General features: G+C 43.2%; 2 protein-coding genes across 2 annotated transcripts in view; both read left to right on the top strand.

Annotated features, from left to right (window-relative positions):
• LOC309702355 (uncharacterized protein) overlaps positions 1-11,959 on the top strand; it is a 249,516-nt gene that overhangs the window by 33,357 nt on the left and 204,200 nt on the right. The window lies entirely within an intron of this gene.
• The window catches only part of LOC309702241 (uncharacterized protein), a 163,948-nt gene that overhangs the window by 102,543 nt on the left and 49,446 nt on the right, over positions 1-11,959 (top strand). The window lies entirely within an intron of this gene.

Below are 11,959 nucleotides of genomic sequence, written 5' to 3'. Positions count from 1 at the left end.
CCTGACCCTAACCATTTTAGTCTTGTTGCATCTGCAAATCCATCCAAACTGTAGCCGAGCAAAAGAAGCTGGAAGTTGTTCTATGAATGATGTTGTCGAAGGAGCTTGGAAAGAAAAGCGTCTGGACTTCTTTAAGTTGCTTGAAGAGGGACATGGACGTCTTAACGCCCACTCACATCCTGGGACATTTGATCACAGGAAATCACATGATGGGGTGGGGCTAGATCTCACAATGGGTTCACCCAAAACCTTGGCTGATTGAGACCCACACCCGTTCTCACACCGTGGCTCGTGTGATTAGGTAGAGGATCAACAGGGGCTCCGTGTCCCTGAATTTAAACTGAATCTAAACACACCGTGCACAATGCCAAGTTAGATAATGGTTAAAAGAACAAGATAAGAATAAATAAAAAGATAAAATAAGGATAAGAAATAACTTAAAAAAATAAAATAAAAAGATAAATAACTGCAAATAAGTACAAATAAGTAACTGAAGACACGTGTGGTCTGCAGATGTCGATGTACATGGATGTACATGGAGTTTAATGTGCAAAATGAACTTAGTGTGCAAAGTGACCTGATGTGCAAACTGCAGTTTGAGGTCGGTCAGCTGTTCAGGAGTCTGATAGCAGTGGGGAAGATGGAGTTGTTGAGTCTGGATGTTCTACATTTCACACTTCTGAACCTTCGTCTCGAGGGCAGAGGTGTGTCTCTCCTCTGGACTCTGTGATGGTAGCTGCTCTGCAGAGAGGGCAGCGGGGTCCTGATGATCTTCTCCACAGTTGTTATCACTCTCTGCAGGCGTTTGCGGTTTGCAGTAGTGCTGCCGTACCATGCAGTGATGCAGCTGTCAGGCTGCTCTCCACAGTGCAGCTGTAGAACCTGCTGAGGATCTTGGCCAACATACCAAATTTCCTCAGCCTCCTCAGGAAATACAGCAGCTGCTGAGCCTTCTTGACCAGCTGTGTGAGTTTGAGTCCCTCACTGACTCAAACTCCTTCAGTGACACTTGCAGCCTTGCAGATTAGTTTGCTGATCCTGATGCATCTCTGCAGCTGATGCTGTCCCCCAGCAGACAACAACAACATAGATGCTCTCACTAGTCCACTTTACCCTCTAATCACATCTCTGACATCTGCAGGTTGCTCCATAGAGACTCTTGTGCAATGCCAGGTGTTTGTGTTTGTCTGTAGGTACACATTAGATATGACCATAGACGCACACACACAAGTGAACACAGCAGCACAGATGGTTTCCACCTGCTTCCCTCTTTCTTCACACAACTGTGAGGATGATGAAGAGGTTTCAGGACGAGGTGGTCAGCAAGCACAGGATAAAGCAGGGCCATGAAACTCTCTGGTGCAGCAGATGTTTAATCAGACTCAGCTTTAGGCTTCTTTTCCCACCTGGCAGCAAAGTAACAGCTTCACTAATGTGAACAGTCACAATGTTAAACGTTTCTATATCTTCATATATTTTTATCTGTTGATGCTGCAGAATAAAGTCTGTTAACAGAGTGCAGGATGTGTAGAGCAGGTCCAGCTCTCCCTTTACTGTGTCCACTTTCATCAGCCCCTGTGAAGTGACACAGAGTGCATGTGTGTCTGTCAGCTGTTGTTTGTTGTGAAGGATGGAACAAATGAACACACACTTTTAGAGAAATCTGAAAAAGCAACACGTGCTTGGGCTCCTTCTGTGCTCGTCTTCATTAATGCTGATCTTTCTTTCCTGTTTGTTCTTTGGCACAAGCTTCAGTCTTTTCTCCCAGGGCTCCTTCACACTTAGAAACACACCTACATTCATTTATACACAAACATCATGAAACAAAGGCTTTGTAAAAGAGGACATGAGATCCTCTCTGAACAGCACATTCATATCAAACACAGGACTGAACAGGATATACTGAGTCTGTGCTGTTTTCATTGTTACTTGCTGAGTATTTTTCCAGTGTTTGAAATGTGACTCAAGTCTGATTCTTCTACTGTGTGTGAACTCTAAGCAGCTGCATTAAACAGCTGCTTTTCAAACCAGGCTCAATCCTATGACTCTGTGAATGTAAACTTTTGTCACCTGCATGAATAACAATCCTTGATCTAGTCAGGACTGCAGTGCTCCTGTGATCCCAGCTTATAGATGGAGGCTAGCATGAGAGGCTCAGCAGCTAAAGCAGCACACCTGGTCTCCCAGCCTATTAAAAGCAGCCCTTTGCTTCACCTGCTTCACTAAACATTATTATTATTATTTAAGCAGAGTGGTGTGATTCATGTAGGCATTGCTGTGTGACAGGAGGACTTTTCTTGAAACAGCTCGTGTGACGTGAGCTGACGTAAAAACAGTGATGTTAGCTTGATTCTCTTGGCTAAAACTATTTTAAAAAGAGGGTCAATCATGCAAATCTGCCAATAGAAGCCAAAGTTACAGCCCCTCAGAGTTTAAAGAGAAAAGGCCCGTTTCCAACACTCGGTTGTGCAAAGGGAAACAGGCCCACAGTGCCTGAGTGTGTGGGTAATTCTTCAAATAATATTCAAAAGCAAACATTTTTAAGCATGTAAATAAAATTCAATCATTTCTGCTCTTCAATACCTAAGAAATGAAAACTGGCAGATGGTCCCAAAACGTGAAACGCCTGGCTATCTGTGCATTTAGTGCTGCAAGTTTTCAGTTTTACCTTCAGAAGCATAAATCTCTGCACAGATAATGTTCATATGTGGATTCCTGGTTTTCTGCAGTTAATTGTGACCCAAAGCGTATTTTTAAAGTGGTTCCAGGCAATAAAGTCTAAAAATAAATACATCTACTTCCTTTTTCTGTGTTCCAGCCTCAGTGACTCTGACACAGTGCTGTAATATTTACACCTCTGATGAAAACAGAGTTTGTAGTTGCAGAGAAATACTCGACTCATTTTGGGCATTTACGAGCAGGAACCTCAGAAAGCCCCTCGCTGCTTCACTGGTTAAGAAGCAAAGCAAACATTAGTTCACAGTGATGTTAATTAAGGCCCAAAGTTTAGGAACGAACGTCAGCGCTTCACTAATGAATGTAATGCTGATTCATGTGCTTGTTTTGTAATGTGCATGTTGTGCGTTGCTATTTCCCATATTCTTTGGCACTGATAGATGAAGAGTCTCAGGCAGGACCGAGGCTGCCAGCTGCTGACAGTGAGCAGGGAGAGAGCAGCAGAAGCTGGGCAAGAGCAGGGCACCTTCAGCCCCCTTCATCAGTCAGAAATCATTTGGGTGTCTGTGTGAAATGTCTGATTTTTAAAATCTTTTTGTAGACATATTTATTAAATGTTTAACAATTATATAGAAGAAAGACAATGTAAAGAACAAAACATGACAAAACCAAAATGAGTTGAAGTTATGAACTGTTTCTGAGAGACAAATAACACCAGGATCCTTTTTGTGTAGCTGACAGCTGGTAACTGTGCAGGGGCGGGTCTAGCAAAGTGTTGCCAGGGGGGCAGGTAGGGCATTAACAGGGAGAGGGGGGCACAAAGAAATACTTTTCTTTCTTATTCTCATTTAAAATGTCTCACTTTTAATAAATAATTATCTGAATCTTACAACAAACGTTTCCATCTGATGTAAAATGTATAGAAATCCATTATTGTACATAGTCATTTTTTAGGGTGCCATCATAATTTCTTCAGAAGTAAGTACTGCATATGATGCCAGTGTTTCCCACATTTTCTAGATTCTGCACCAGTACTGTGTGTAAAATGCATCAAAAAGTCCGTTTGATTCTTTCTCACCTGTCTTTCTGTCTCCTTTCACTTTTTAAAGGTTGCCATGTTAGAAAACATATTTTGCCCTGCCGTGCTGTTTATTGATGTGGCAAATGAAAGGTTTATGAAAACATATCTAAATCTGTCATCAGTAATCAGCAATGATCATGTCTCACCTCTAGTCTCTGTCTTAATGTCAGGTTTCCACCGTGTGTTGTAGATGTTCAGGAGGTTAACTCGACCAACAGTCTACTTCCTGTTTAGAATACCAGGACAGGGAGGATGGTGCAGGTTTAAGTTTATTAGACTGATGCATGTATACCAACAAGACAGCATCCATCACTGTGACAACAGCGTTTGTTTTCATTCAGAGGCTTTATGGTTTTTCCTTTAATACCTGGGGGGCCGGTCTCCAGTCAAAATGCCCGGGACCATTTTTTGTCCCAGTCCAGCCCTGGTGTCAGATCTGCATGCAGTGTCAATGAGACGATCAACAACAGATCAGACAAAACACTCAGGCGGACACTCCTCTGTAGAAGGAAACATGGGAAGTGTGAGGTAATCAGTGCACAACATCACTTTGTATTTCAGGCTGTTTTTATATAGAACTTCAGCACCAATGTAAAAGTTCTGGTTTTAGGAAGATGAAGAACATTTTCAGGAAGGATGCCGTCTGCAAGCAGAGCTGCTTGAACCTCAGCGCTGAGGTCCAGACTACTTCCTGTGAAGCCACGTGATGTAAATCTGCTGCTGTAACTTCACAGTTTACTGAAGCTAAATGCAACGTTACCATATAATCTGTTTTCAACAAAGGTTTCACTCCGTCCGGTGTTGATGGAATGATTCAGGCCGTACTCGTCAGGCTTCCCGTCGACCACACGCATTTCAGTCACAAACCCCGTGACTGACAACAAGGGAAACAGCAGAAGAAAAGATGTGGAAAATACTGGATGATGATGATGGAGGATTAACCGCGGTGGCTAAACTGTTTCCTGTCTTTGTGGGCGTACTCACAGGGAAGTTTCCAGGCACGTCAGTCTTGGTGGCTAAAGTCTCCATTTTCCAACATGTATCGCTACAGGTGCAAAGACACAACATTAATCATCAGTGTAAATATTTTAATGCTGTCCAAACGGTGTTTGCTTTGTCTGTCCTCTCGCACTCACAGAGGAAACGAGGACGCCACCTTCAACCCATCTTCAGTTGGCTCAACCATGGCCGGACTTCCTGTTGGCTTTGTGACAGCAAACCACTTGAAATGAGAGCAAACTGCAGTCAAGCAGCACTTACAGCAACCTGTGGACACGCAAATGGAAAGCACTGAGAATCATACAGAAGCATAAGAGCTGTTTATTGTAACACGTGTGTGTGTGTGTGTGTGTGTGTGTGTGTGTGTGTGTGCACATTAATAATACACTGATGTATGTTAGTTTGATTTATGCTATATCTGAGAAAACAATTGCAGAATTTTACATCAAAGTTTCCAAAGCTGATGTTTTGTTGTTCACTCTGTTTTATATTCATATAGTTTGTTGTTTTTAAATCAGTGGACAAAATAAATATTATCACACAAAATCCAGGGTGAAACATAACCAAATAACCTAAATGGTGAAGTCATTATAGAAGTACATGTTGCAAAGGTCAGCCTCCTGTATAGACTGCTAAACTGTCTGGGGGGGCCCTGCCTGTCCTCGTTGGATAAGCTCCACCCCTTTTCCATAAGACGGAGACATTTGTATGAAAATAGATGGGCAGTAAAATAAAAAATAAAAAATATTATGGATGACTCTGTAAATCAAAGTCGGCCTGAGGCAGAAGCAGAAACCATGAGGAGCACAGCACCACTCCCAGAAGGGCACGAAGTGAAGCCATAGCTGCTGAAGAGTGAAGACGTGATGATGGAGGAGATCACAGATGAAGATCTGCTGCCTGGTGACTCTTTATATAGAAGAGTGAGACTATCTCCCCACCAGCAGCTGCACTTATACAAACCCCAGGTGCTGGGATGGCTTTGAACATGTGACATTTTCTGCAAACACATGGACAGTTTCATAAGCACAAAGATTATTCCTGCAGCGGCAGAATCGTATCCACTGTGTGAGAGGTGAACGTCAGACAGTTCTTAGAAAATGTAGTTTCTCTTTAAGCTTTTAACGTCTCTTTTACCCCCATTTGTCTAAAACTACTTGACAGCCCTTCATGTCAGAGGTTTATTACCTGTGCAGGATGGAGCACATGGTCTCAGTCAGGCTGGACACGATCACTCCTACAGGAAGTAAATGTGATTTTATTTCACCTGTGAAATGATGAAAAACAGCAGAATAGCTCACGCTAACAAACGGGTGTTGAAATGTTTCATTTTCTGCTGTTTCACAGGTCAAAAAGGGCGTCGAAGCAAACTGAAGCTGAGCTGCCGCTGCTGTTGTAGTGCAGCATCTGCTGTGTGCTTCATCAGAGAACCTTCTGTACACAGCAGACAGAGGCTGCTGCCACTGAAGTCCATCTGCTAGAGAGCTTTAAACACTGGTTATTGAAGTGGCTTTGATGATACTGATACACAGTCTTTGCTGCTGTCACAGGACAGGGATCCACCAGGGAGTAGTTGTCAGGATAAAGAGCCTTCGCTTCTCTAAATATAAACTGGATACTTGTAGGAAACTTTGGGAAGCAGCATTTTTCCTCATATCGTCTAAACTGAAGTTAGCTCAGGTGCTTCTTCCATACTTGCTCTGCAGAAAGCCAAAGAGTTTGGAGCTCTGCAAACATTTGCAGCACAGCTGGATGTTTGTAACTTTGGTCACCTCTGTATCATCCCTCAGATTCTTTCTGCACAGCTTTGAAACCATGACAGCACGAGTGATGCTGAGGAGACGTCCAGTTTAAACAGACCTTTATTCCTGGAACACAAACACATGAAGTGATGCTGCTAAAGAAGAACATTTAATCGCACTAATGAATCAAGCATCTGTTTGTCTGTCAGTCTGTCAACAGTTCCTCTGATCGACTTCAGACTTGGTGGGTATTTTGTTTTTGCAGCGGTCAAAGTCGATCAGCGTGTTGCTTTGTCTGCTGTAAATCTGCCTGTACAAAGGGAAACATGCATGTTTTAGATGCAAACTCACAACATGGCTGCATTTTTGTGATTATGTGTATTTTATATTGATTTATTCTATTATGTTTTGTATATGAATCTTTACAAGTGTGTCGATACAAAGGCTTGATTAAAACAAAGGTCTCAGCTGTGCTGTTAGGGATGCTCTCATATTTGTTTCAAATGTAATAAATCAAAGGATTTCAGGCTTTTCATCCTTTTTATTTGTTTGGTTCTAACAGCAGGTGGATAAAAACATGCAGGTGATGAATATAATTGTGTGATATTATGAGCATTGTGAATAAAGAAAGAGCAGAGATAGTAAAAAGGAAACAGGTGATGGACGTGAGATTTTCAGAACAAAAGCTCCTCAGTGAGACGATCACCTGGACACAAGGTCAGGCAGCTGGGACTCATCTAGACAGCAAAATGGAAAAGTGATCTGTGCAGAACATCACTGTTGATTGCAGTTATTTACATCAGACTTCTTCTCTGAGATAAGAGCACCATTTGTGGGAAAGATGACAGTATTTCCAGGCTGGATGCTGTTTGCAGGGAGAACTGAATGAAAGTCTCCTGCACCTCAGCGCTGAGGTCCACACCTGTGAACACAGATGAGGTCAATCTGCTGCAGCACGTAGAGCTTTACTGATCAGCAGGTTCAAAGGATTCAGCAGAGCGTAGAGTCAGAGCTAAATGCCACATCACCATAGAGTTTGTTAACAACAGCTTTCTTTGCCCTTTGTCTCGATGGACTGAATCAGGGATACTCGTCATACTTCACCTCAACCACGTCACTGAGAGACCCCAGCCTGACACAGCAGCAGAGATGATGAAAGCAGAAACAGCAAACAGATGCTTCAGTTGTGTTTCTCTCTGTGTGTGCGCTCACGCCCACTTGTGTGTGTGAACTTTCCACGTACCTCAGCTTGTTTCTCCAACATGAGCCATCAGGGCTGAAAAACATCACTAACACATGAATTCTTTCTCTTTTTGTTATCACCTGTGATCATGTGTCTCATGTTTCTGTCATTTACCAGTTCTTGTATAGTTACGTGTAACTAGACTTCTGTGGGACGTAAATGATTGTTTTGTATGCAGATCTGTACAAAGGATGGAAACACTTGATTACAAAGGAGATCTCAGCTGTGTTGTTGTGGATGGACTTCAACGTATTTGTTAAAAAAAGAGAATAAAGCAAAGTGTTTTAGCTGTTTGGGAGTTTTTGTTTGATTCCATTCAGTTTTATTTCTATGGAGTCAAATAATAAGAAAGGCTCTAGAACAGCCCTGAGTTTGTCCAGGTGACACTCCTCTGAAGAACAAAGACAAAGAGGAAGAAGGGGATTCGTTTTCAAGTCTTGTTTCTTTCAAAATAAAAGCTGAAATGTTTTGGAAGCATGATAATATTTCAGCCAGGATGCCGTCTCCAAGGAGACCTGCACCTCAGCGCTGAGCTCCACATCACGCCCTGTGAAAGCACAGATATAAATCTGCTGCAGTGAGAAGAACTTTACCCAACACAAGTGTAGAAGTAGACATTTGACTTTACCTACAACCTGTTAACAACAAAGCTTTCATTGCCTCTGTTGTTGATGTCATGTAGGACTAATCATACTTCACATCAGCCATGCACACGTCAGAGGATCTCCAGGCTTTCAGTCGTCGTCTGTTAGTCGTAACGTATCTCCTGTTAAAGAGTTAAATGTGCGTTCTCCATCTCTGTCCTCTCACAGCTCGCCGTATACCAACTCCAGCTGTGGTAACCGTGGCTGTGCCCATCAACACGCTGAAGCTGAGACGCCACCCGTCAAAATAAAAGTCTTAGTTCTGATATTTTGTAATGAGTTTGTAGATTTCCCACAGCTGATCGTAACAGCAGGCTGCCGGTTTGGAGAAGCCAGTTCAGGAATACTGGAACAGAAGCTAAACAAAGTCCTGCTGTGAACAGCAGCAATATGGATTTTACACATCCATCCATCTTTTCAGCTCAGGGTCGTGTGTGTGTTTGCACCATGTTTACAGAAACTGGAACGTGACTCCACTTGTGGACAAAATGAGCGTCGCCAAGAGTTTGAAGGCGTTTTGGAGACTAAACATGGTGTTTTAGTGTCAGGGGTACGATTAGGTTGTTAGGTTGTTAACCTCTGCTGCCACGCTGACGGCGTATGCGGCCAAACGGAAGAAGACAGTCTATATTCTTAGCAGCATGCACAGCGTGGTTCAGACTGATAACACTACCAAAAGGAAGCCAAACACTGTCTCCCTTTACAACAAAACAAAGTGTGGCGTGGATGTGATGGACCAGATGGTTCGGGAGTACACTGTCCGCAGAGGAACACTGCGCTGGCCAGTTGCCGTGTTTTATAACATGATTGACATGGCAGCACTGAATGCACATGTGCTGTATCAAGCATGCACCGGGATGAAGGAAAGACGGGTGGACTTCCTGGTGGAGCTTGCAAGAGAGTTAGCTCACTCTCATGTAGCTGCGAAGAAGGCAAGAAAAGAACAGTTGCTTTGGACACAACCCTCCACACCTAGCCCTGGAAAAAGAGCCACGTGTCAGGTCAAACACAATTGCAAGAACAATCAGGCCACTGTGCGATGTGTTCACTGCAACAGATACACATGTGGTAAATGCAGACTACAGATACCATGGCAGTGCCAGGATTGTGAGGTGATTGCTGAAAATGTTGAAATGTACTCACTCACTTTTTATTATTATTTGTAAATATGTGTACAAATGGTTGGTTTTTTGTACTGTTTTTATCAATAAATCTCAGCAACAAAGGACCTACACCCATGTGTGTTGATTTCTCCCTAAGACGGCAAACTGAAACACTCCAAGTTGGTGACTTTTGGAGATTTATTTCCCTGGATGATTGAGAATGCATCAAGATGAAACACAAAAGCAAGTTCACAGCTTTTAGCAGCTCCAGCACCCCCTCATTCACACACCCCCACTCCCCTCCCTCCAGAATTCCCAGGTAACAACCTAATTTACATATGAATGACTAGTGAATTTAGCTTCCACTTGACTGAAGCTAAAGCTTAGCTAAAAGCCATTTGGCTGCTCTCCGGGTTTTAAAGGTAGAAAGGTAGAAGCCTGGGACTCCTAGTGTTAAGAGCGATGGTGATGCGTGGAAAAAACCACCTGGTCTCCTTACATACACCTCCCTCAGCCAGTCTTTCATCATTTCCTCATCCATACAGCCCTTTTCATTTGCCTTAATGATGATTCCTGCTGGAAACTTCTCTTTAGGCAAAGTCTTTCGCTTAAAAATCACCATAGGCGGCAGTTTCTGTCCATTAGCATGGCAGCAAAGCACAACAGTAAAAGAAGACTTTTCATACCCCGTTGTGCGTATCGCTACCGTGCTGGTCCCCTTCTTCTCCACAGTGTGACTCACTGGGATGTCAAAAGTGAGCGGCACCTCGTCCATGTTTGTGATGTGGCTGGCCTGGATGTGTTTGTCGGCGATGTGTTTGCTGCAGTAGGAGCAGAAGATGGCCAGCTTTTCCTTATAATCCGCTGGAAGTTGCTGCGCTACCGTAGTCCTGGTCCGGATGGAAAAATGGCACCGTTTCATAAAACGAAAGCACCAAGACGGGCCTCCTTGGAAATGTTCAATGTTCATCTCTTCAGCTAGTGAAACTGCTTTTAGCCGAATGGTGACCGTCGAAACGCTTCTCCCGCTCGTTCTTTGCTCGATGATCCACCGCTCGAGTCTTTCCTCCAACTCGGGCCACCTCGCCTTATGTCCGCGGAAACTCAGCTGCGTTTTCTTGACCTGCCGGAGCTTGTTTTCTAGCTTCCTCCATTTGCGAACCATCGATTCGTTAATCTTAAATTCTCTCGCTGCTTATCGATTTCCATGTTCCTCCGCGTAGCTGATGGCCTTCAGTTTAAACTGTGCTTCGTAAGCGTGTCTCTTTGCCATTTTCAGGGTTGTTAAAACAACGATGTCCTGCATAACGCAGATACCTGTTCTTTTATACAGGTATGTGCCATAAAGTCAACGCACACACTTCACTCTTTAGCGTTCTCATGGTGTTCTCTACTACGTCCTCATTACAACACACAAGGCGCACTGCGTTATAGGGCGCGCCGTACTTTTTGAAGAAAATCTAAGACTTTTAAGTGCGCCTTATGGTCGTGAAAATACGGTATACATTTACATACAGTGACTTGTCTTTGTAACCAAAGGGGGTTGCAAGGGGAGGTGTTTTGAAAACTATTGTTTGATGTTTGTCAATAAAAGGCAGCGAGAGGAGGCCATCATTGGGGTCATTGTCGTGCTAGACACAGATGAGAGGCCTCCCTTGCGCAAGTAATCGATCGATCGACTGTCTTGTTTTCTTCATGATGAATAAGTCTCTAGAATTAGCGGGGTTTGTGGAAACACAGACCCAACAGAAAACTTTAACCTTGTAGACTTCATTATGTTCCAGCTGCTCTACAGACGCTGTGACCTCGAACTTAAGCAGGTCGTAAAGTATGTGCAGCTCAATAACTTCATAATCAGACCCTGTGGTATTTAGGCAGCAGAACAACTAAGAATAACAACTACAAAGAATGTTTTTAGGTTTCTGTTGTACTGCAAGGTTCTGTACAGGAGAACCAAACCAAGAGCAAATATTACGTCTCATTTACACCTGAGCACGAAGAGCCATCAACATTTAGCAAATTGAATCATCTTTGTTTAGATGCAAGAAGAATCATATAGAAATGAAAAAGTAGAAATAGAAATCCAGAGCAAAGATATCCTCTAATTCAGCGTAGCACATGTGCAGCTGCTGCGATTCACGTAAGCATTCGGCTCGTCGCTGTTGCAGATTTTTCTCTCGCTGTTCTGGCTCACAGCGCTGCAAACACAAAAATAAATATCCCCAAAGGTGTGAAAGGGAGCTAATTAGTAAGAGTATTGTTACTCTCCGCAGGAGTAGTCCAGCAGTAGAAATCAGTCCAATAACAAGGTGTGTAACATCTAGCAGGGTGACAGAAAAACCCAGGGTAACTTCTAAGGACCTCAACGTCTCTCTCACATTGCGTTTTTTAAACATGCTTCCATTTGTCACTTCAGTCTTTACTCTGAAATACAGGAAGAGAAATCATGGCTGAAACAATTTCTCATGAAA

The sequence above is a fragment of the Aulonocara stuartgranti genome (assembly GCF_965226115.1).
Source record: "Aulonocara stuartgranti genome assembly, chromosome: 3".
NCBI classification, from domain to species: domain Eukaryota; kingdom Metazoa; phylum Chordata; class Actinopteri; order Cichliformes; family Cichlidae; genus Aulonocara; species Aulonocara stuartgranti.
Note: the sequence above shows the minus strand (reverse complement) of the source record. Positions and strands in the feature narration are given on the sequence as shown.